The 20540-nt window shown below is 49.3% G+C and overlaps 1 protein-coding gene across 2 annotated transcripts in view; it reads right to left on the reverse strand.

Moving 5' to 3' along the window:
* The window catches only part of NOS1 (nitric oxide synthase 1), a 163376-nt gene that overhangs the window by 115955 nt on the left and 26881 nt on the right, over positions 1-20540 (reverse strand). The window contains exon 1 of one of the 2 annotated variants that reach the window (XM_033097859.1): positions 437-871. The exons of the other annotated variant lie outside the window; for it this stretch is intronic. The gene's annotated coding sequence lies outside the window, so the exon portion shown is untranslated. Of the gene's footprint in view, positions 1-436; positions 872-20540 lie in introns of those variants that run through there. 2 annotated transcript variants of the gene reach the window in all.

Below are 20540 nucleotides of genomic sequence, written 5' to 3' on the forward strand. Positions count from 1 at the left end.
GAGCCATGGTTTAATTCTGGGCTGCCCCACACTCCCCAGAAATGCTGTGTGGAGGCTGTGGGAATATTCTGGGTGATTCTGGGTGATCAACAGCTACGGTGGGTTAGGGGTGACGGCAGCATCTGCCAAGTTTGCCAGGACATGCTGCTGGCATCAAGAGCATCTCATCCCCTCACCCAGGGCTGCAGTCCCCACCTAGGCCCACCCGTGGGGCTCTAAGCTGTATTTAACAGCTTGATTAACTTTCACATGTGTATAGTCTCAAAGGTTCTGACTGTGCCCTCAGTTCCCAAATCGCTTGACGTCACCCTGTCTTTCCTTCTCTATGACTCTTCTCCAGTCTGTGCCACTGTCTTCCTCACCTGGAACACTCCACCGGCCCCAACAGGCTTCTTTGCCCCCGGCAATCCGGCCTCCCCTCCCAACTCAGAGGTACCTTTCCAAAATGCAAATCTGGCCATGTCACCTCCCGAGCTTGAAGCACTTCAAAGTCTTCAATGCCCTCTGGATGATGCCCAAATTCTTTAGCATTCCTTGCTTCATTTATTCTTCCAATCCACAAATGTTGATGGAGCACCGATGGATGATCCTTTCAAGGTATGATAAGGCATTAGCTTTCCAACTGACTCGGTTTTATTTTCTTCTTGGTAGGAGTGAGCCTCGTGAGGACAGCTCTCGTTTTTGTGGACCCAGCATTCGCATCCCTTCTCTGGTAACTACGCTTCAGTTTTCAGTGGGAGCTCCCCTCCCCCTTCACATGCAGTCCTGGGGCTCTAGTTCCTGCCCCTGAGGCTCAGTTGTTCAGTTTGTCCTTCAAATCTTAGAGCTGCCCTGAATCCTTCCAATATGTTCTTCATTTTGAGGAGAGTCAATTTATGGCGCGTGCAGCCAAAGAAACCCCGATGGATGGGGCCACCTCTTATCGTTCAGCCTGAAAGGTTGGTAGGCTGGTTATTGTCTGTGCCCCTTCATGTCCACTCACCCCTGCTTCTGTACCTTGTTTGGTGCCCTTGGAGGCTGACCCAGTCTGCAGAGTCCCTTGCTTTTGCTTTCTGATTGGATTCAGCCAATGGAAAGCACCCGCAGGACAAAGAGGGTGGGGTGGGAGGAAAGTGAGGTGGGGTTCATTGCCTTTTAGGTCCCTCCCTGTTTTCCTCTTTTATCGGCAGTCCTTTTCACACAGCTCACTCCCAGGTTCTGCTAGCTGCTCCCTCCTCCTGCGCTTCATTGACCTCTCCACCATTACACAGTTTGAGGGTACATCCCTTCTTGGCAGGACGCTGACTGGTACAGGGAGGTGTCCACCGTGATCTGTGCCTGTTCAGGACCGAGAGGAGGTGGGAAGTCGTGGTGAGTCTCACAGGGTCCTGGGAGGTGGGAGGGGGATAGATGATCTGAGGGAAGACAAAGAGAAATCTCCCGAAGTATCCCCACATAGGAGCGCTAAGAAGAGACCCAGCTAGAAAGAGCTCTGAGCTGTAGGTCCACCATTTCCTTGCTATGGGACCTTGGGGGAAAAAAACACTTCCGGTCACTGATCTTCATCTTCTTACCCGTAAAATGGAAATAATAGAATCTACCGCATTGGGTTGTGCTGGGGAGTCTATGACATCATGTCATGTCATTCATTCATTCAACAAGTAGGTACTGAGCCCCGACTATGTGTCTGGCAATGTGCCAGGTGCTGGGGACACCACAGTAAAGAGCTCCTACCCTCCAGGACCTTCCAGCCTATGTGAGGAAAGGGACCAAACGCGGAGCCACACAAATAAACATCCAATTATTGACTGTGGAAACCATCCTATGAGGGGCTCTATGTGGATTGAAAAGTCCCCTCTGAGGAAATGGCTAATGTTTGTGCTGAGTCTTGGAGAAAGTGGCAGGTCAACCAGGTAGGAAAGGTGATCCAACTGTAGATAACGGAGGACGTCAAGGACAGAGGTGGTTGTCGGGGAAAGTAGAAGACAAGGTGGGAGAGGTAGCAAGGACCAGGCTAATCAGAGCTTTGCAGGCCTCAGTGAGGTGGTTTGTACTTTATTTTGAGTGTGAGGAGTGACATGGATGGTCTTATTTACAGTTTGAAAGATCACTCTGGCTACTGTGCGAAGAACAGACTATGGCAGGGTCAGGAGTGGAGTCAGGGAGACCAGCAGGGGGCTGTTGCAATCACTTGAGTGAGACATGATGGTGGAAAAGTGGCAGTGAGGCTGTCCACCAAAGCTCCACTTCCACAGTGTGTAGTTGTGGCTGAGAAACAGCTGCCCAGTCAGAGACCACATTTCCCAGTGCCCTTCGCATCAGAATGAGGTCATGTGACTGGTTCTCTTCAATGAAATGGGAGAAGTGATGGCATCGTTTTGGGGCTGAAGTGGTTAACAGCCGTGTGGCTTCCCTTCTCTTTTCCCCTTCTCTTTTCCTGTCCATTGGTTGGAAGTAAAGTCCCTAGGGAATGGGGGAGTCATAAGATGGGAGCTCCCTGGATCCCTGAATCACCAGCTGGATCCTTCACGAGACTTTATTTGACCTAACAATCCCTTTCTATTCTATTGAGTCACTGAGATTGTAGGGTCTACCTGTTATAGCAGCTAGAATGACCGTAACTAACCAATGGGCAGATCAGTTGGGAGAAAGAACCAACGGGAGTTGGTGGTGGATTGGCTGTTGTGGATAAGGGAGCAGGAAGTCGAGAATAACGTCTAAGTTTTAGCTTGAGCAACTGTGGCGATGAAGTTGATGTGTTTTTTGAGCTGGGGCAGATGTGAGAGAGTCAGGTCATTTTTCTTTTTTTCGTGGGAGTAAAGATTTGAGTTTAGAACATCATGTTTGCAATGTCTGGGAGACATTTGAATGGAGATGTCAGGTAGAAAGCTAAATATAGTGATTCGGAAGAGGCCTGAGCTATTGACATAGTTTAGGAATGTGTTGTCCTGCAGGTGACATTTGAAGTGCATCGTAAGCACTCAATCAGTGCTCTCTGAATCGGAATGTGAATTCTGTCTTCCTTACTTCTACTCAGCATTTGGAAATTGATGGGTACAAATTGTCCAACAGGGAGTAAAGAGCCGTCACCCCTTCTAACCTGACAGCAAACTAAAGAATCACCTATTTCTTGTTCCACTCTCGTATGCCCATTGAAGAGGCTCTCTGAGCTCACACAGGCCTGAAGAATCAAGCTATTCAAAAGTTGAATGAAGATAATTCTGACGATACTCAAAACTACCTTCTTTCATGATGGGTAAAACACTCACTCATCTTTGATGCAATGAAAACCACTTGAATTTCCGCCTTTTATTTCTTAAAGAAACTTCACCTAATAGGCTGGGGTTTGCAAACAGAGTGTGAAATAGGGAAGGTTGGGCTTCATCTGCCTCTGCATGAGGTCACTTTCTTTCTCCCTGGGCTACAGGTCTTTTATTCAATGGGGGTTTTGGAGAGGCTGCTGCAGAAGGAAGAGTTTCTGGGCAGGCTGGCGAGGCAGCTTGGATGGGAAGAGATCCTGAGAAAGCTGAGATTTTCACCCAATAGCCTCTAATCCCAGGGTAGCAAACTCAAATGCCTACAGGAGCCAGCCAGTTAATGACTCAGAAAAATGGGTCCCCTGAGGGACCCTGGAGACTTGGAGAGCACAGGTCCTGTTAAAGGGGTGGACGCTACATGGCTCCAGCCAGCTGTTGCCACGTGGAATGCAAGCCCAGTATCACTGGGTCTTTTGGCTTCTCAAGACAATCCTCAAATTCAGGTTATATATGAAACCTGAGTTTTCAATGATGGGCACTAATTACATTTCAACAGTGCTCTGTGGGCCGCAGAGCATGTGAGCATGCCTGTGATGCCTGAGCTTAAACCCAGCTTGAAACCCTCAGGGAGTCATGGAATGGACATGTGCCCCCTTCTTAAGAAATTGCCCGAGGCGGGAAATACATAATCATTTTGGAATTGTTAATAAACCAACACAAGTTCACTGACTCAGCTACGTAAATCACGAGCCATTATTCATGGTTCTTTTTATCCCCCCGTTGGTGAGATACACATTTTAAGTTTTTCAACAGGTGAGAAGAAAACAAAATGTAAAAAGGAATTGTGACTGAGAGTGAGCGAGGCTTTGAGTGTGAGCGCTGTGTGTGGCTTGTTCACTGCTGAACCCTCAGGCCTGAATAGGTATCCCAGACTTTGTATTATTGTTGAATAAAGTAATGAATGGAAGATAATGGGCAAATCAGAGAAGTAACGACTCCGGAACCAAGTTTCCATGTTTCAGGGTGTGGGAACCTGTAGTAACCCAGTCATTCCCCCAAGTCCCACATTTCAGTTCTGCTGCATTTAAATTATTCTCTACAGAGGACATCTGTAGGATGCTGGTGCAATGTATGATGGTCCCCACCGAGGCACATGAACTTGGCCTGGACAAGATCCATGTAGCTGGCCTCTAAATCTCTTTTCACTTCTCTCCCTACTAGAATCCTCTCAAGACTTTGAGCTTCGGCTCCAGACTTCTCTACAAAGCTGTCACTGACCCACAGATAATAGCACCAATAACATTCCCATTTAATGAGCAGCTACCACATGCCAAACACTGTCTTAGGTGTGTGTAATCGGTTTTACTAACTTTCTAGTCATCTTACCTCTGATGATATAGCCCACTCCCCTGGCCAGAGCGATGAGTACAAGACTGAGGCCTGGCCAAGCACAGTACCTCATACCGTTCCCTCAAAATGATTGGTCTGAAGAGTGAGCATGTGACTTAAGCAAGACCAATCAGGGCCTGGAACTGATATACTGTTACTGGGTGAGGGAAGCTCTCTCTCTGCCAAGGCTGCTAAGCTGAGGCTGTGGGCAGCACTGTCCGTGTCATGTGGAAAAGGCTCATCTGTAGGAGGAGAGACTGGGGTTTCCAACGCAGAAGAGACAAGCAGAGAACGGAAGGAACTAGGGCTGCAATGCATTCCCTTTTCTGCCTGGAATTGTGTTTCTGTCACTTAACCAAAGGAATCCTGACTGATACAGCCCTTTGTATACTGTCTCGCCTAACGCCCTCAATAACTCTGTGAAGCTGGTATTTTATAGATGAGGAAAGTGAGGCTCAGAGAGGTAAGGTGACTTGCCCAAAGCCACGCAGCCAGCAGGAGGCAGTTCTGATGACTCCAGACCTGCATTATTTCCACTGTGCTATTCTGCCTGTCCTGAGGAACCAGCATTCTGAGTTGGAGCTTATATAGTATTTTGTATTATTAACGTAAGCTCCTGTAGGGTAGAAAAGTTTTCTACTAAGAAATCCATCATGTCAGGACTTAAAAGGCACTTCAGAGGTCAGCTGATTTCCCTGGAAAGAGCAGGGCACTTGGAGTCAGAAGGCTCCCAGGGTGAGTTCTGTCTCTTACTAGCTGGAGACGTCACTTCACTGCTGTGCATTTGCATTTCCTCATCTGTGAAAAGGAGGTAATGCTCAGGGTAATACTCAAGATACAGGGTTGTTATGACAATTCAGGGAGATAAAGAATATGAAACTGTCTGAGAAATGTGAAGTCCTATACGCGAGTAAGGTAAGAATTCTGTGGCTCACTCATACGATGCTTAATCATGTCAGTCTGTGCTTCAATACCCGCCAATATGGAACACTCATCCCCTCTTAAGGCAGTTCTTTCCATCTTTGGACCATTCTGATTGTTAAAAATTTCACATTCCTAGTTGGAAGAGTTCCTTCTTGAATTTGTGTTCATGCGGTCAATCCATTCATCCATTTCTTTCCTTCTTTCCTTCCTTCCTTCTTTCTTTCTTTCCTTCCTTCCTTCCTTCCTTCCTTCCTTCCTTCCTTCCTTCCTTCCTTTCTTCCTTTCTTCCTTCCTTCCCTCCTTCCTTCCTTCCTTCCCTCCCTCTCTCCTCTGTCCCTCCCATTCATCTATAGCTTTGTGCTGCTTCACAACGGGGATACATTCTGAGACATGCATCGTTAGGCAATTTCGTCATGGTGTGAAGATCGCAGAGTGCACTGACTCAAGGCTGTGTAGTCTGGCCTACTGCTCACCTAGGCTGTATGGTACAGCCTGTGGCTCTGGGCTACAAGCCCATTCAGCATGTTACGGGACCGAATACAGTAGGCAACCGTGACACAATGGCTAGTATTTGTGTATCTAAACATATTGAAATATAGAAAATGTACAGTGAAAAAACTACGGTATAAAAGATAAAAAATGGTCCACCTGGAAGTTGCTGGGGGTGAGTGAATGAGTGAGTGAGTGGATGTGAAAGCCTGAGTCACGAGTGCACACGATTGTAGACTCATACACACTGGACACTTAGGCGCCACGAAGTTCATAAAACAACAGGAGCTGAAATCAAGCCCTAGAGAAAATAATGCCGTCACAGACGCGGTGAACGTGAGGCCGCTGCCAGCGTAACAGGGCTTACTGTTATGCAGCACACTTTTTTCATAAGTAGAAAGCGCACACTCTAAAATAACCATACAAAGTATAGCGCAGTATGGTAAATACATAAACCCGTCACACAGTCATTTATTCTTATTATCAAGTATGATGTACTACAAATTATTGACCGTGTGATATGTTTATACAGCTGGCAGGGCAGCTTGGTTTACACCAGCACCACCACACACACACGTGAGTAACGTGTTGTGCTACAAGGTTTTGATGGCTATGACGTCACTCGGTGATAGGAATTTTTCAGCTCTGTTACAGTCTTATGGCACCACTGATGTATATGCAGTCGAAACGTCGTTATGCAGCCCATGTCTGTTCTAAGTACTGAAGGTAATGAGAGAATCAAGAAGACACAGTCCTGCGTCCGCAATAGTTTCACCCCATCCATTTGATCCATCCTCCTCACCGCGGTGAGAGTGATATTATTCTAAATATTTCAAGCTCATCAATGGTCTTCCATTGCCCTCAAGATATTAATAGAATGAGCTACAGACTCTTATCGGATCTGGTCCCTGCTCATCTCTTCAGCCTCAACTCTCCCCTTTCTCACCTAGAGTCCAGCTGCACACAACCACTTACAGTTGGTAGCCTGAGCCATTGTCTGCCACCCCTGGGCCTTTGCACAAGCTTTTCTGTATGCCTGGAATACATTTCCGCCCCTCTTTACCTGGTTTATCCCCCACTTATCCTTCAGATCTTAACTGAGATGTCACCTTCCCCAGGAGGCCTCTCTTACCTCCTGAGACTGGGTCAAGTGCCCTGCTCTGTGTTTCCTGAGTACGTGGGCTGCTTGTTCCATGGGCTGCTTCTCGGACACCAGAAGTATCACAGGGTACCTCGTACCCTGCACAGATCACACTGCTCTTGGTTCCCTGGTTGCTTGTCTGTCTCTGTCTCTGTGTCCTGTTCGTGACTGGCTGGCTCTACAGGGCCTAACAGAGTTGCAACGGTTTTGAATGAATACCATGTCTCATTTCACCTCTGCGCCCGGTCCCCTTCTGCGATCCCTTAGGATCCTGGGGATTACAAAGAGAGTTCCTGGTCCTCCACATGGTAGGGAGTGAGGGCTTGGAGGGGCCCCCTGTCTACCATAGCTCGCACATACCTCAGTGCCAGAAATGCCACCATGAGCAAGTCATTATCGAAGGTAAGCATGGCCCCCTCTGGGGGATCCTCAGGTAGAGACCCCACAGTCAGCCTGTGACACTTCTCGTGTCAGAGAAGCAGCCCATGGAACAAAAGATCCAGAAAAAGGTGTGTGTGCGTGTGTTCCACACAGCAATACTTTGCAAGTCTTCCCAACTCAAACTTGCCAATGGCAAGGCCACCAGGGTCTGGGTAAGAGGCTACCTCTACGAGGCCGTGTGGTACAAAGGTTACCTCCGCTTCCTATGGTGTTTCTAGATTGAAATCCTGACTCGGCTGTTTCCCAGCTGGGTGCCCTTGGCCAAGTTACTTAACTTACATATGCCTCAGTTTCCCCCCTCCATAAAATTATCTTGACATGAAAAGCACTAACTTTGGGGGTCAGGATAGACATTCGGTGCTATGATGGCAGCGCCGTGTTCAGTGCGACGCTGAGGTATAGGAAGAGTTTGAGAAACCACACATATGATCATTATTGTCCTTTAAATGAAACCTGAACTTATCTTGCTCATCCGGTCCCAGGACTGCTGCTGACTCGCTGGGCGGCCCTGAGCACGTCGCTTTCCTTCTCTGGGCCTCCCCAGCTGTTCTCCGATTCTCCCGCCTGGGTTGGGAGCTTTTGCCAAACAGCTGGGAAACAGCTGTTGGACTGGCTGGCCTCTGTCTGCCCTCTCAGAGGAGGGGTTAGAAGGATGCTGTGTGGGAAGTGGGTCTCTGTCACCCTGGGGCTGATCTGCCTACTGAAGCCCTGGAAGGCAATGGGTAAAGATCCAGCAAACTGAGGAGCCACGGGTAGGGTGACCACCTGTGATGGTTTTTCTAGCACCGTCCTGGTTTTAGCACTGGAAGGTCCGTGTCCTGGGAATCTCCTCCGTCCTAGGCAACCAGGACCATTGGTCACTCTAGCATAGCCAATGTCCTCCGAGCAGGATCATAACATTGAAGGGGACACCGAGGTTGAGAGGAAGTAGATGTGGCTCCTGGAGGTCCCGGAGAGGCTGCCCCATCCACCTGGCACTGCTACCCTCGGATGCAGGGGAAGGCAGAGGGGAGGCTGCTGCTGTTTCTCTTTCTGCACCTTCTCCCCCTAAAATAGAGCTGCCCCTGTGAAACGAAAGCGGAGACTTTTCCAGTCACCTTGATCAGGTTGTGCCTTCTCCTTGGACCTCCCTTCCTCCTTCCTTTCCTTGAAAGAAATCTTACTAATGGCTCACGATCAAGTTCAAAGTCAGGCCCCTGGCAGCGTGGGACTCCAGGCACCCTGTGAACAGCCCTGTAGCATGTTGCTGGTGCACTCAGGCAAGTTACCCAAATCCCTCCCTCCTCTTGTCTGCACAACAGCAATAACCAGAGGCGCCACCTCTCGGGGTTATCAGGACGATGACCCGAGATAGGATGCTTCACGTTCTCAGAATACTGCCCGGAGCAGAGTGAGTGGTCAGTAAATGTTACTGAGCGTAATAGGGCCGGAGCAGCAACAGAAAATCATCAGTGATTGTGATAAGCATGGTGATCGGTTTGCATTTCTGCTGTCCCCCCTTCCCCAGCTCCGTCCCCCCTGGTCCCTTTCTCTTCTATCTACTTAAGAACTGGGCCCACATATGTACCCATTCCAGGCTGGCCTGCAACTCTCCATACGTGTTTGATATAATATATGAATGATTTCAAAACCGCCTTTCAAAGGACTCGAAATGTCTTTGGCAAGACAACAACGATAAGAACAGCAGACATTTATCCTGCATTTACCACACGCCCGGCACTGTTCTAAGCTCTCTGCTGTCCCATTGCCACTTTCAACTCGGTAAACGGTAGCTGGTCTGGGGTGGTCTGTACCTATCGAGTGTCACTGCATGCCGGCACAACACAAAACACTCCTCACCAGTGATTCTCAGCGGGGGCACTACTGGCCCCCAGGGAACACGTGGCAATGTCTGGAGACAGTTTTTGGTTGTAACAACTAGGAGTGGGGTGCTACTGGCGTCTAGTAGGTGGAGGTGCTAAACCCCCTACAAAGCCGAGGGCAGCCCCCACCACAAAGAGTCATCCAGACCAGCATATCAACAGTGCCAAGGTGGAGAGACTCTGCTCTACATGTGTTGTCTCCTATTTCGTCCTCCCGATGGCCGCAGGATGCAGGGATCAGAGAGGAGGAAAGAGAGGCTCAGATAGGTCATCCAGCGAATATCAAGTGGAGCCAGGACGTGCTCTCTGCTCTGCTGGATCTCGTGCCAGACTCTGTGCTCTTTGCGCCTCTGCTCTAGGGAGCAGACTCAGAGGGGAGAGCAAGGCCAGATGCTCTCGGCTGGAGGGGAGGACCCTCCTGATTAGTCGGAGCACAGCCCTGTCTGAGGGTCACTGGAGGGTCGTGTCAGGGCAGAGCGACTTGTCCAGAGCCCAGAGCTGGCCCGTGGGGAATTCTTCTGGCCAGCCAGAGCAGCCACCAGACGCGAGGCTGAGTAGAATTTAATATCTGACCATCTGCAGCCAGCAGCCCCCAAACTCGGCAGGCAGCCCTCCCTGCAGATGGGAAGGCTCTTCCGGCAACCCTGCAAACCTGTGTGCTCAACTGATTCGCTGCTGGTCCTGGAAGACCTGACTGAAGACAGCCTGTCTCACATACCGCCCCCTGGCCCCCCACCCACACGTACACGGCCTCTGTCCCCCAGTACCAGGACCGCTGGTGGACACCGAAACCATCCATCTCTCTGTCAGATGCCTACGCGTCTCTCAGCGCCCCTGCTGAAGAAACCTGGGGCTACTGAGCTATTATGATGGACGGTCCCTTTGTCCCCTGTGTCAAGCTGAGGGGAAAACACCAAGATTTCTGTGAGTGGAGGCAAGATGCATCCAGGGAGGACATTTAGAGGTGGCAAGGGGGAGAGTCTCCCTCACCTGCACCCAGCCCACCCTAAGCTTTCAGAAATACCCAGTCCCCTCGCCCTCGAGTGAGCTGCCAGTAAAGCCAGTGCCTGCTCGTCCCTGATCTGCTTCTAAAGGAAAACAACCGGCGTCACTCCTTGGGACCCGAGGGGGTCCTTAGGTGTTGTGCAATTATCCTAAAGAAGCGCATCTCTCACTAGCAATGGGAGCTTCCAGTAATTGAGGATTTATATCAGGCACCAGGCACTGTGATTCATGTGTCACCTTCAAGTTCTTAGGACAGCTCTGTAGGTGCTGATATAAACCCCATTCTCTGAAGCTCAGAGAGGCTAAGTCTTTCTCCCAAGGTCAGAGAGCAAGTACCCTATTTCAGGGTTTCCTAGTAAGTCGAGAAGCGCCACAGGTCAGCAGAAGGGTCCAGCATAGAGCTGGCATACAGCAGGCACCCCGGATTAATCCCTGTCCCTGTGGCAAGCCCTCTTCAATGAGAGACAAGTGCTGCTTCTACCCAGTCGCACCTGGCTGCCTCTCAGGTTTTGGGGGCACACTATTCTTTGGAGGTGGTTAAAACACATCCGATTGCCAGGCAGGCTGTTAACATCATCGACCAGTTTGGCCAAAGCTTTCTTTCGAAATAGGGCTGCGACCCACTTCACATTGACTCCACATCTGAGAATGGTTCCAACGCCTGAACTTGCATCTTGCAAGCCCTCAGCCTGTTCAGAAGATACATTCTCCCTTGATTCTCTAACTGATTAGCCCAATGTGACTAAGGGCCGAGTGTGTGCCACGCACGAGGAAGACAGCAGGATGGTGGCATATCTCTGCCTGGCATTGTCCCAACACGCTGAAAATAGTCACTGGTGGCTCAGCAGCTACTCTGTACAGGGTGCTTTGCGCACCTTATGTTTTCTCACCTACACGGTGGTCCTGCAAGGTTGGATTACCATCACTTCCATTTGGAAAGTCTGGAAACCCAGGCTTACAGGGGTTTGTGGCTTGCTCAGGGTCCTGCAATCAGATAGTGGCACAGGTGGGGTAGGGAGCCAGGCCCAGCTGGGGTCTAAGTTCCCATCTCTTCTGGGTATGAGCTCTGCCCTCATCCCTTCTGGGTATGAGTGGACAGACCCACTCCCTTTGCCTCCGGGGTTTTGCCACTATGCTCGGCCCCCTTTGGGGATTCCAAGGAATCAGCTCTGCTCTCCTGACTTTAACCTGAGCAGACAGTGCAGGCTGGCTACAATTCTCCAGTAACTTGCAAGTTTCCAATGATTGACCAAGCCAGACAGGCTTAGAAGCTTGCCCTGGGCAGGGAAATCGCATTACCGAATTACTGCTCGTTTGCAAGGTTTCCCCAAGCAGCCAGGAGCTGGCTTCCTGACCCCATTAATCAGCTATTGAACTTCCCAAGTTCAGGGCAGTCCAGACAGTCTGTGGCTGGATCCCAGAAGACAGTGGCCTGACCTTTGTGGAATTGGATGCCAATGATGAAAACACCATTTGAATTCCAGCAGCTCCTCTTGCTTTCTGGGCAAGGGACCTAACTTCTCTGAGCCTCAACTTCTCACCTATAAAATAGGAATAATAATAATGTTCTGCAAACATTTTTTTTTTTTTTGCCTTTCAGTACCCCTTTTCCTTTCCTACCAGCACCCCCATTTTTTAAGGAGGAAATTTGCCTCTTCTCATAATCATTTGTTCTGTTTGTCTCCAGCCAAGGGGTGGGTAATACCCCAGGGCCATAGTGGGGATTAAATAGGATGATGCCAGCAAAGCATTGAACCCAATGCCTGGCACTCAGTAAGGGCCCAACTGTCCCTTTGGGGCAGGCAGCCCCCACAGCGTCCCCAATGACCCCTGCCTCCTGGTAGTCACACATGCATCCCTTGGAACCCTGCCACTTTGAGGAGGGCTGGGACCTAGTAACTTCCTTCTAAGGAGTAGAATACAGCTAAAGCGATAGGATGTCACTTCTGAGATTAGGTTCCAAAAAGACAGAGGCTTCTGTCTTCTTGCTTACCCGTGCCCTTGCCTTAGTGAGGATTAAATAAGAGGATGAAAAGTGTTTAGCCCAGCGTCTCGGAGCCCTCGGTCTGGGGAAAGCTGGGGAGGAAGCTGTGAGCGGCCCAAGGAAGAGGCCCGTGTGGTGAGGAGTTGAGCTGATGGCAGCAGCCAGCAGGTCCCCGAATCCTGCCAAGAGCCACGTGAGGGAACTGGGAAGTGGGTCCCCCCCCCCAGTAGAGCTGAGATGTCGGCTGGTCGACTTCCTTTCCTGGCCTTTAGGGGGCTCCGTGGGAACTGAGGTGTTAAAGCATCCTGTACGCTCTGAAGCCCTCTAAGGTACCGTAGCCCCCTTCCTCTGAGGGGGATAAGTTCCAAGACCCCCAGTGGATGCCTGAAACCATGGATGATACTGAATTCTACATACACTCTGTGTTTCCTAGACGTACACACCTATGATAAAGTGTAACTTATAAATTAGGCATACTAAGAGACTAACAACAGCAACTAATAATAAAATAGACCCATTATAACAATATAGTGTAATAAAAGTTATGCGAATGTGGTCTTTCATTTTCTTATTTATTGTACTCGTCTTTTCACATAAAGGAAGCACTCTACGGCTTCTCTCTGCCACATCCGATTGGCCCACGGCCACCACTTTTGTGCGGTGGGGCCCTTAGTAAATAAAACAAGGGTGACTTGAACACAAGTACTGTGATCCCCTGACAGTCGATCTGATAACCGAGGTGGCTGCTAAGTGACGAATGCGCCGGGAGCACACACAGCCTGGAGACGCTGGACAAAGGAAGGAGTCCTGTCCTGGGCGGGATAAAGTGAAACAGCGCGAGATTTCATTACGGTACTCAGAACGGCGCCCAATGTAAAATGTACGGACTGTTTATTTCTGGAATTTTCTATTTACTATTTGCAGACTGTGGTTGACTGCAGGTGTAACTCAAGCTGAGGAAAGCGAAAGTGTGGATAAGGGGAAACTGCTGTATGTGCTATTTTTGTGAAGTATTACTCGGGCAACTGCCAACAGTAATCCCCACTGACCGATGGACTCTTTATGCCCTGTGTGAAGCCCATTTACGTACTTGTTTGTTTTTAATTTCCATTTCACGGAGGTGAAAACTGAGGCTGGGAGAGGTGAAGCGGTTTGTACATGGTCACACAGTCGTTACATGGCCAACCTGGACTCACACCGGAGTCAGCCTGGCCACTAAGCATTTGCTCAGGTTGGGCCTTCTGGAAAAAGTGCCCCAAGGAACCCTTTGCTCTCTCCAGGAAGCACCGTTAGCCTGTGCCAGGGTCAGTGAATGTCATCAGTGTGGTCTTGCCCCAAGGGTCACCCCAAACTGAGACTAGTCCCCAGGGACACAGATAAGTGGGTTCGCAGCATCTTCCTCTCCGCTGAGGAAAGTGCTGGGGCAGACTTGGTGGAGGCAGGGGGAAGGCTGAGGTGACCTGTCCAAGCTCTGGCTGACGAGGGTTCCCCCCACACCCTCTTGGACCTGAGCTCAGAGGCCCTGGCCTTGGGCTTCTGGCTGCGGGTCCCTGTGTGACTGATGAATGAAGGACGCCCACTGTCAGCCCCTTTCCCGGGGAATGTCATCTAAGGCAGCGGTTTAGGGTTGCCATGACCTCATCCCCGCTTCCCTGCCCGGAATTTATGTTCATGTCCACATTAACTGATGTTGCAGAGGCCGTGAACTGGGCTAATTGTTTGCAAATAGCGAATTGTGAGGTTTCTTGGCTGATTATGGGGCATTAGAAGGGGAAACGGCAAGGTTCTGCTCTAGGATAATTAATGAAGGACTTGGGGGATGCCATCTGCCCGGATGGGATTCAGAAGCCTCCGCACGGCTTGGTCACCCAGCAGCCTCAGACGCCCTGCAACCCCAGAGCACAGGAAGGGCATATCTCCTCAACGGCGCAGGAGGAACTCTCCTCTGTGGAAATTCCTTTAACATCTCCCATTTTCCTTTGGGAGACAATTCTCCTCTTAACTCTCATTACGATGACACTGGTTAAGGAACAAGTACTTCCGGCCACCGCAGTCAGAGGCACCGCATATCCACTGCGTTCTCTCCCCTGATCTCGTCCCCATTACTCTCCAACCCTCTCTCAGCTGTAATTGTTTTGTTTTGGAGAGTTTATTGTCGTGACTTGTGTATTGTGTGTCTCCCCCACTAGACCACAAGCTCCAAGAGGGCAAGAACTCTGCCCATTTTATTTACTGAGGACTCCTTGGTTCTTAGAACAGTGCCTGGAACATAATATGAGGTGCTCAAGAAAGACTTAACCGGGGAATAAATGGTGACTTGATTTCGGCTGTGTGATTAGAAGAGAGCCTCTTTTTCCACTGGAGATGCTAAACTGGTAGAACAAAATCCTGCCTTGAGGAGGGTCTGCCTGAGGATGGAAGCAGCACTAAGTGAACAGAGAAAGATTCCTGATGGCAACGATCAAGCGATGCCTGAAGCAAGCCTGGAACCATTGCATTAGATCACTGTTTTCTCATTTACTCTACTAAGTGTAATTAATTATGTTAGGTGCTGGATAATATGTTGGTAAATAAAACTTTCATGGTCCCTGCCTTCATAGTCCAGAGGAGGAACTAGACAGCATACAAGCAAGCAAATGAAAAAAAGCTAGAATTTCAAGCCATGCTAAGGGCTATGAAGAAATACCATAGGGTGCAGTGAGAAAGAATGACTGGAGAGACTTACTTCAGCTTGGTGTTCTGCAACATTTACTTTGTCTTGAAGTTTAACCTTGAAAGCCAAGCGTGAGTCCCCCTGCCCTTCATATGATGATGGATTATTCTTGACAGAGAAAAGAGCATGTGCAAAAGCCCTGAAGTTGAAACAAGCTCAGTACGCCTGAGGATGCCAGAATCCTGATGTGTATAGAGCTAAGGGCCAGCATGGTTAGAGGTGAGGCTGGACAGGCAGACAGTAGTTCATCCCTTGGACCAGAACTTGGAGATCAAAGGGAAGCATTGAGGCATCTTCTCTGATATGTACCGAGAAGCAACAGAAGGCTTTGGAACAAGGAAATGACAGTCGCCTTGTCCCTAGACAGATTCCTCTGGCTCATGAGACAAATGGATTCAGAGAAAGGGGGAGGAGAAGAAAACAGGGCACCAGCTAGGTTGTGATTTCAGGGCTCCAGGGGAGAGAAGATATGGTGCAGCTGGACATTGCAAGAAGTGGGCAGATTTGAGATCAGTGGTCTGGTCTGGCTGCACTGTCTGAGGTGCTCTCATGTCTCATGTGCACCAGTTCTTTAGATCATTCTCATAGATTCGCTCTGAGAACCCCCCCCCGCCCCCCCCCCGCAGCCTGGCCCCGAGACACATTCGTCATTTCGAGTCACAGCCTTCCAGGATCATTCCCGTACCGGCTTTACTCTGTGTATTTTTAAGGTCTTCATTACTTCCTAATTGTCCTGTTTCAGTTCTTTCTTGTTCTTGTCAAACACCAATTTAAAAAATGAGTCATCATTAACTTCACGTCACTCCTCATTTATAATTAGGCCCATTTCCCCTGCTCTTCCTTTCTCTCTCTCTTTTTCCTGCCTGCTTCAAAACACTGGGGGCGGGGGGGGGGCGGAATATTATCCTTTCTGACAGCCTTTATTATTATTTTTTTATCTCTTTGGTAGCACAAATGCTATTGACTGCTCCTCTCTCTCATGGGTCCCTTCCACAGCCTAACGGAGCAGCCGTGTACTTCTGGCTGGTTTAAATACCCCATAAGAATCACAGCTGGGGACACTGAAAGGCTCCAGGATGCCTCAGGACAGGCAGTGTGGTTGATGGTGGCCTTTGATGGCTCTTGGGGGCATTGGTCACTGAGCCCAATCTCCAGGCCTCCGGCTTCAACCTCTAAAACTGGCCAGCTCAGGTGTGAAGCAAGCTGAGGTTGCCCACTGGGGATATGAATTGACCGCTGATCTCGTGAGCTGGCCTGGCTTTGAGTCACCCCTGGGAAGTAATCCTAGGTGCTTGCAGTGTAGCAATTCCAAAGACCAGCAAGACAGCTGCTTTGAGGGCGTTCACTTCATTCATTCAGTCAACAAACATTCATGGCAGATTGCAAGCCTCCACTGGGAGGGAGGCAGGATTGCCCAGTGGTTAAGTGTAGGTTCTGGATTAAACCTGCCTGAGACTGCTGCTTGCAGGTTGTGGGATCTGAAGCAAATGTCTTTACCTCTCCAAACCTCAGTTTTCTCATCTGTAAAATGGCAGGAATATGAACGCCCTCCTTACAGGGCTTTTTTGAGAACTGAAACAGAAGATGCAGAAATCCTTGTCTGGCCGAGGACAATGAGAAGTCAGAGGACCTTGAGGAAAATGCACCTCACACAGAGGAAGAGGTACAGGGAACAGCAAATGTCGCTGGATACAGTCACTCAGACTTTCTGGACTGTTTTTAGAGGGAGAAATAAAAAATAAACTGGCCACATATCAAGAAGGGGCCTCAGGCACAGAGAGAATATGCCACGTGATTCCACCTTTTGACGCTCAAGAGGAAGGCTGGTGGTGGCAGAAGTCAAAATGGTGGTGACCTCTAGGGGGTGGGTTATTAACTAGGGGGGTGCATGAAGGAGATTGCAAGGTGTGATGGAAACGTCCTGCATCTTGATCCAGATGGTGGATTCATGGGTGTATGTTCGTGTAAAAATCCACTATGTGTGTGCACTTTACTGGGAGTCCATCATAAATCTATTAAAAAAGACACCATTAAAAACTTGGGGGTATGGGGGACTTTGCAGGAAAGGCTGGGTGAGGGAAGAGAGGAGGAATATAAACTCAGGGACCAGGCTGAGTACCTTGAACCCCAGCCATGCTATGTTCCATTTTCTTAAGAAAGGAACCCCTCTATAATGTGGCTCCCAGAGTGTTGTTGGTAGACCAGCTGCATGGGTGTCAAGTGGGAACTTGTTAGAAATGCCAATTCCCAGGTCCCACCCTAGATGTGAGTCAGGGTCAGGGTCTGGGGGAAGATCAGGACATGTAGCGTTTTTTTTTTTTGTTTGTTTGTTTTTAAAGATTTTTTTTATTGGGGAAGGGGAACAGGACTTTATTGGGGAACAGTGTGTACTTCCAGGACTTTTTTCCAAGTCAAGTTGTTGTCCTTTCAATCTTAGTTGTGGAGGGCGCAGCTCAGCTCCAGGTCCAGTTGCCTTTTTCTAGTTGCAGGGGGCACAGCCCACCATCCCTTGCGGGAGTCGAGGAATCAAACTGGCAACCTTGTGGTTGAGAGGACGCGCTCCAACCAACTGAGCCATCCGGCAGCTCAGCGGCAGCTCCTCTCAAGGTGCCGTGTTCAATCTTAGTTGCAGAGGGCGGAGCCCACCATCCCTTGTGGAATCGAACTGGCAACCTTGTGGTGGAGAGCCCACTGGCCCATGTGGGAATCGAACCGGCAGCCTTCGGAGTTAGGAGCACGGAGCTCCAACCGCCTGAGCCACCGGGCTGACCCCAGGACATGTAGCTTTTGAAGTACCTTGTACATAACCCAACTGGAGAGGTCACTGAAGATGTATTATAGGAGTGAGGGATAGAAGAGGAAAGGAGGGCATGAATGGCGAGGCCATGGAATAAGCAGCGTGACCTGGCTGCTGGCTGAGGGGCTGCAGAGGCCCTGAGAGAGGACGCACTGAGCTAAGCTGGCTCAGAGAGCATGACGCCTGCTCTGCTCCTTCCCCGCTACAATGCCAACGCCTCACCTACTGGGGAGCATGGACTCCTCTGAGAATCTGAAGGGAACCACAGAATTTCTCCCCAGAAATGTCCCTGACATACAACTTCACTTACCATTTCAGGGGGTTCATGACACTGGAATCTCATCCAGGGGTCCCTGGTAGAGAACCCTGACCTGGAGGATATAATGTGAATTCAGGGATCTGAGTCTCATCCTGTTTCCTCCATTCAGCTCCCTGCAATATTCAGGAAGTTGAGTTCATTCTCAGGGATTTTTCACAGTTGTGAAAAGCAAAATGGGTGGTGAAGTGAAATCCACAGGTCAAGAAGGGGGTGAAGTGAAATCCAGAGAAGATGTTAAGCCTAAGACCAGTCCTTCCTGTAAGAAAATGCCACGTCTGCCCATTTTGCCCAGTTATTTCTTTCTTTCTTTTATCATTTTTCAATCCATCTATCCATCCTTCCATCCACCATTCATTCATTCACCTATCCATTCACTTATCCTTCCTTCCTTGTTTCCTTCCTTCCTTCCTTCCATCCACTTATCCATCAGTTCATCCACTTATCCATCCATCCATCCATCCATCCATCCATCCATCCATCCATCCATCCATCCATCCATCGTTCATTCAGAAACTAGTAATAATCCCCTACAAAATGCCAGGCACTGAGCCAATGATGAAAATCACCATTCCTACCCCTTCTCAGCTCACAGTGTGGGAGACAGAACCCAACTCCACATTTTCTGTGCACTGCAGAAAGTTCTAGAGCAGGGCAAAAACAGAGCTCTGTACTTATACCTAGGGAGTCCACGGGCGGTGATGGCTTGGATGAAATGTGAAGGGTGAGTCGGTGTTTGCTAAGATGACAAAGGGGAGGTGGCCGTCCAGGTGGACATGCCTGGCGGCATGAAGGAGCAATTCAAGTTCTGGGACCGTCACATTCGGCCTGGCCAGTGTATGAGGAGTGCGGGTGGAAGACGTCCGGGTTGTGAAGGCCGTGTTTGGAGGAGCCTGTGTGGGAGCGCATGGCCCTGGCAGCGCTAAGTTCATGGTGCTCGGGAAAGGAGGAAACTACTTCTGAGGAAGGGGCCCACCCTACACCTCCTCTCCATTATAAATAAAAGCCCTTCCAAGACTGCAGGGACTTCAGTATAACTGCTCTTCCCTTTTCTCAAAACCTGGAAGTGCCTCAGTTCTGGCAGTGAAACAGGCCCTGGGCCATGATTAAACATCTATGATATGCTTAGCTATGTGCGCAATTCAGATTTAATAAGAGGGTTCCTGAATTGTGTAATAAAATACAAGGAGCACGTTATCAGGTGAGGTCTGATCTGTATTTAATTAGATGCCAGCTTCATATGGCTTCAGGGAATGGCAAAAGCACTTCTGGGCTAGATGGTGATTTTTGCAGCAGGGTCTATCTATGTTCCCTTCCAGGGTATCTGCTGAAATTACTAATGGGATGTAAAACCAGAGAAAAACCTAAGCCTTTATCGGTGTTGGAAACTAGGAAGCTTGCATCCATGTTGCCCCAGTGGAGATGGGATTAGATTGGAGAAAGTTCTGAATAGATCCATGAAAGATCGTGTGTGAAAGAATAAATCACTCTTGTCAGTGGAAGAGACCCCAGAGCACACCACTGTCAGGGATGGGGAGTAACAAACAAGTTCATTTAAATCCAGCAGTACCTCTGGGAGGGGTGCAGTACGGGCTGCCATGTTGTAGGGAATCCCAAGTGGACACTGACCACCTGGGGGCACGGCCATGGCTGCTGCCCCTGAGGGGAGCCAAGCTTGGTAAGGAGTTAGGGCATTGCCTTAGCTATTCCCCTGATGCCACAGTTATCAGAGAAAAGACACTATTTGACCCAAAACTGAGCCTCCTGATGAGCTTGCCTAGGGGACAAGTCTCCACCCTGCTCTCCCAGGTGGCTGGAATCTCTAACCAGAAACATCCCTCAACTTGCTCCTTCTCACTTCCACGGGGCCCGAAAGGATCAATAGGACGCCTAGTCTTAGAAAAGCCAAACTCAATTCCTTATATTGTATCAGCAGAGAGCTCCCTTGGGAAGAATGAACACACAGAGGAAAACTATTAAACATAAGAAACGATGACACATCCGAGAGAATGGGATAATGAACCCTTATGGGACGGAGGGATTAAAAGCAATCAGAGAAAACTTTGTCAAATTTCTAATTAACGTTTCTGAGACGATTCCAAGGGATGCTACGTCTGAGAAACTGTAGGAAGCATTGGTGAAAGAGGCAGATTTGGGCTTAGGGAAGGCTGTGGGAGATAAAAACAAAATTACTGAATTAAATACTACAATGGAAGCACGGACCAGAAGACGAAGTATTGCTG

Source organism: Rhinolophus ferrumequinum, chromosome 25 (assembly GCF_004115265.2).
Source record: "Rhinolophus ferrumequinum isolate MPI-CBG mRhiFer1 chromosome 25, mRhiFer1_v1.p, whole genome shotgun sequence".
Classification (NCBI taxonomy): domain Eukaryota; kingdom Metazoa; phylum Chordata; class Mammalia; order Chiroptera; family Rhinolophidae; genus Rhinolophus; species Rhinolophus ferrumequinum.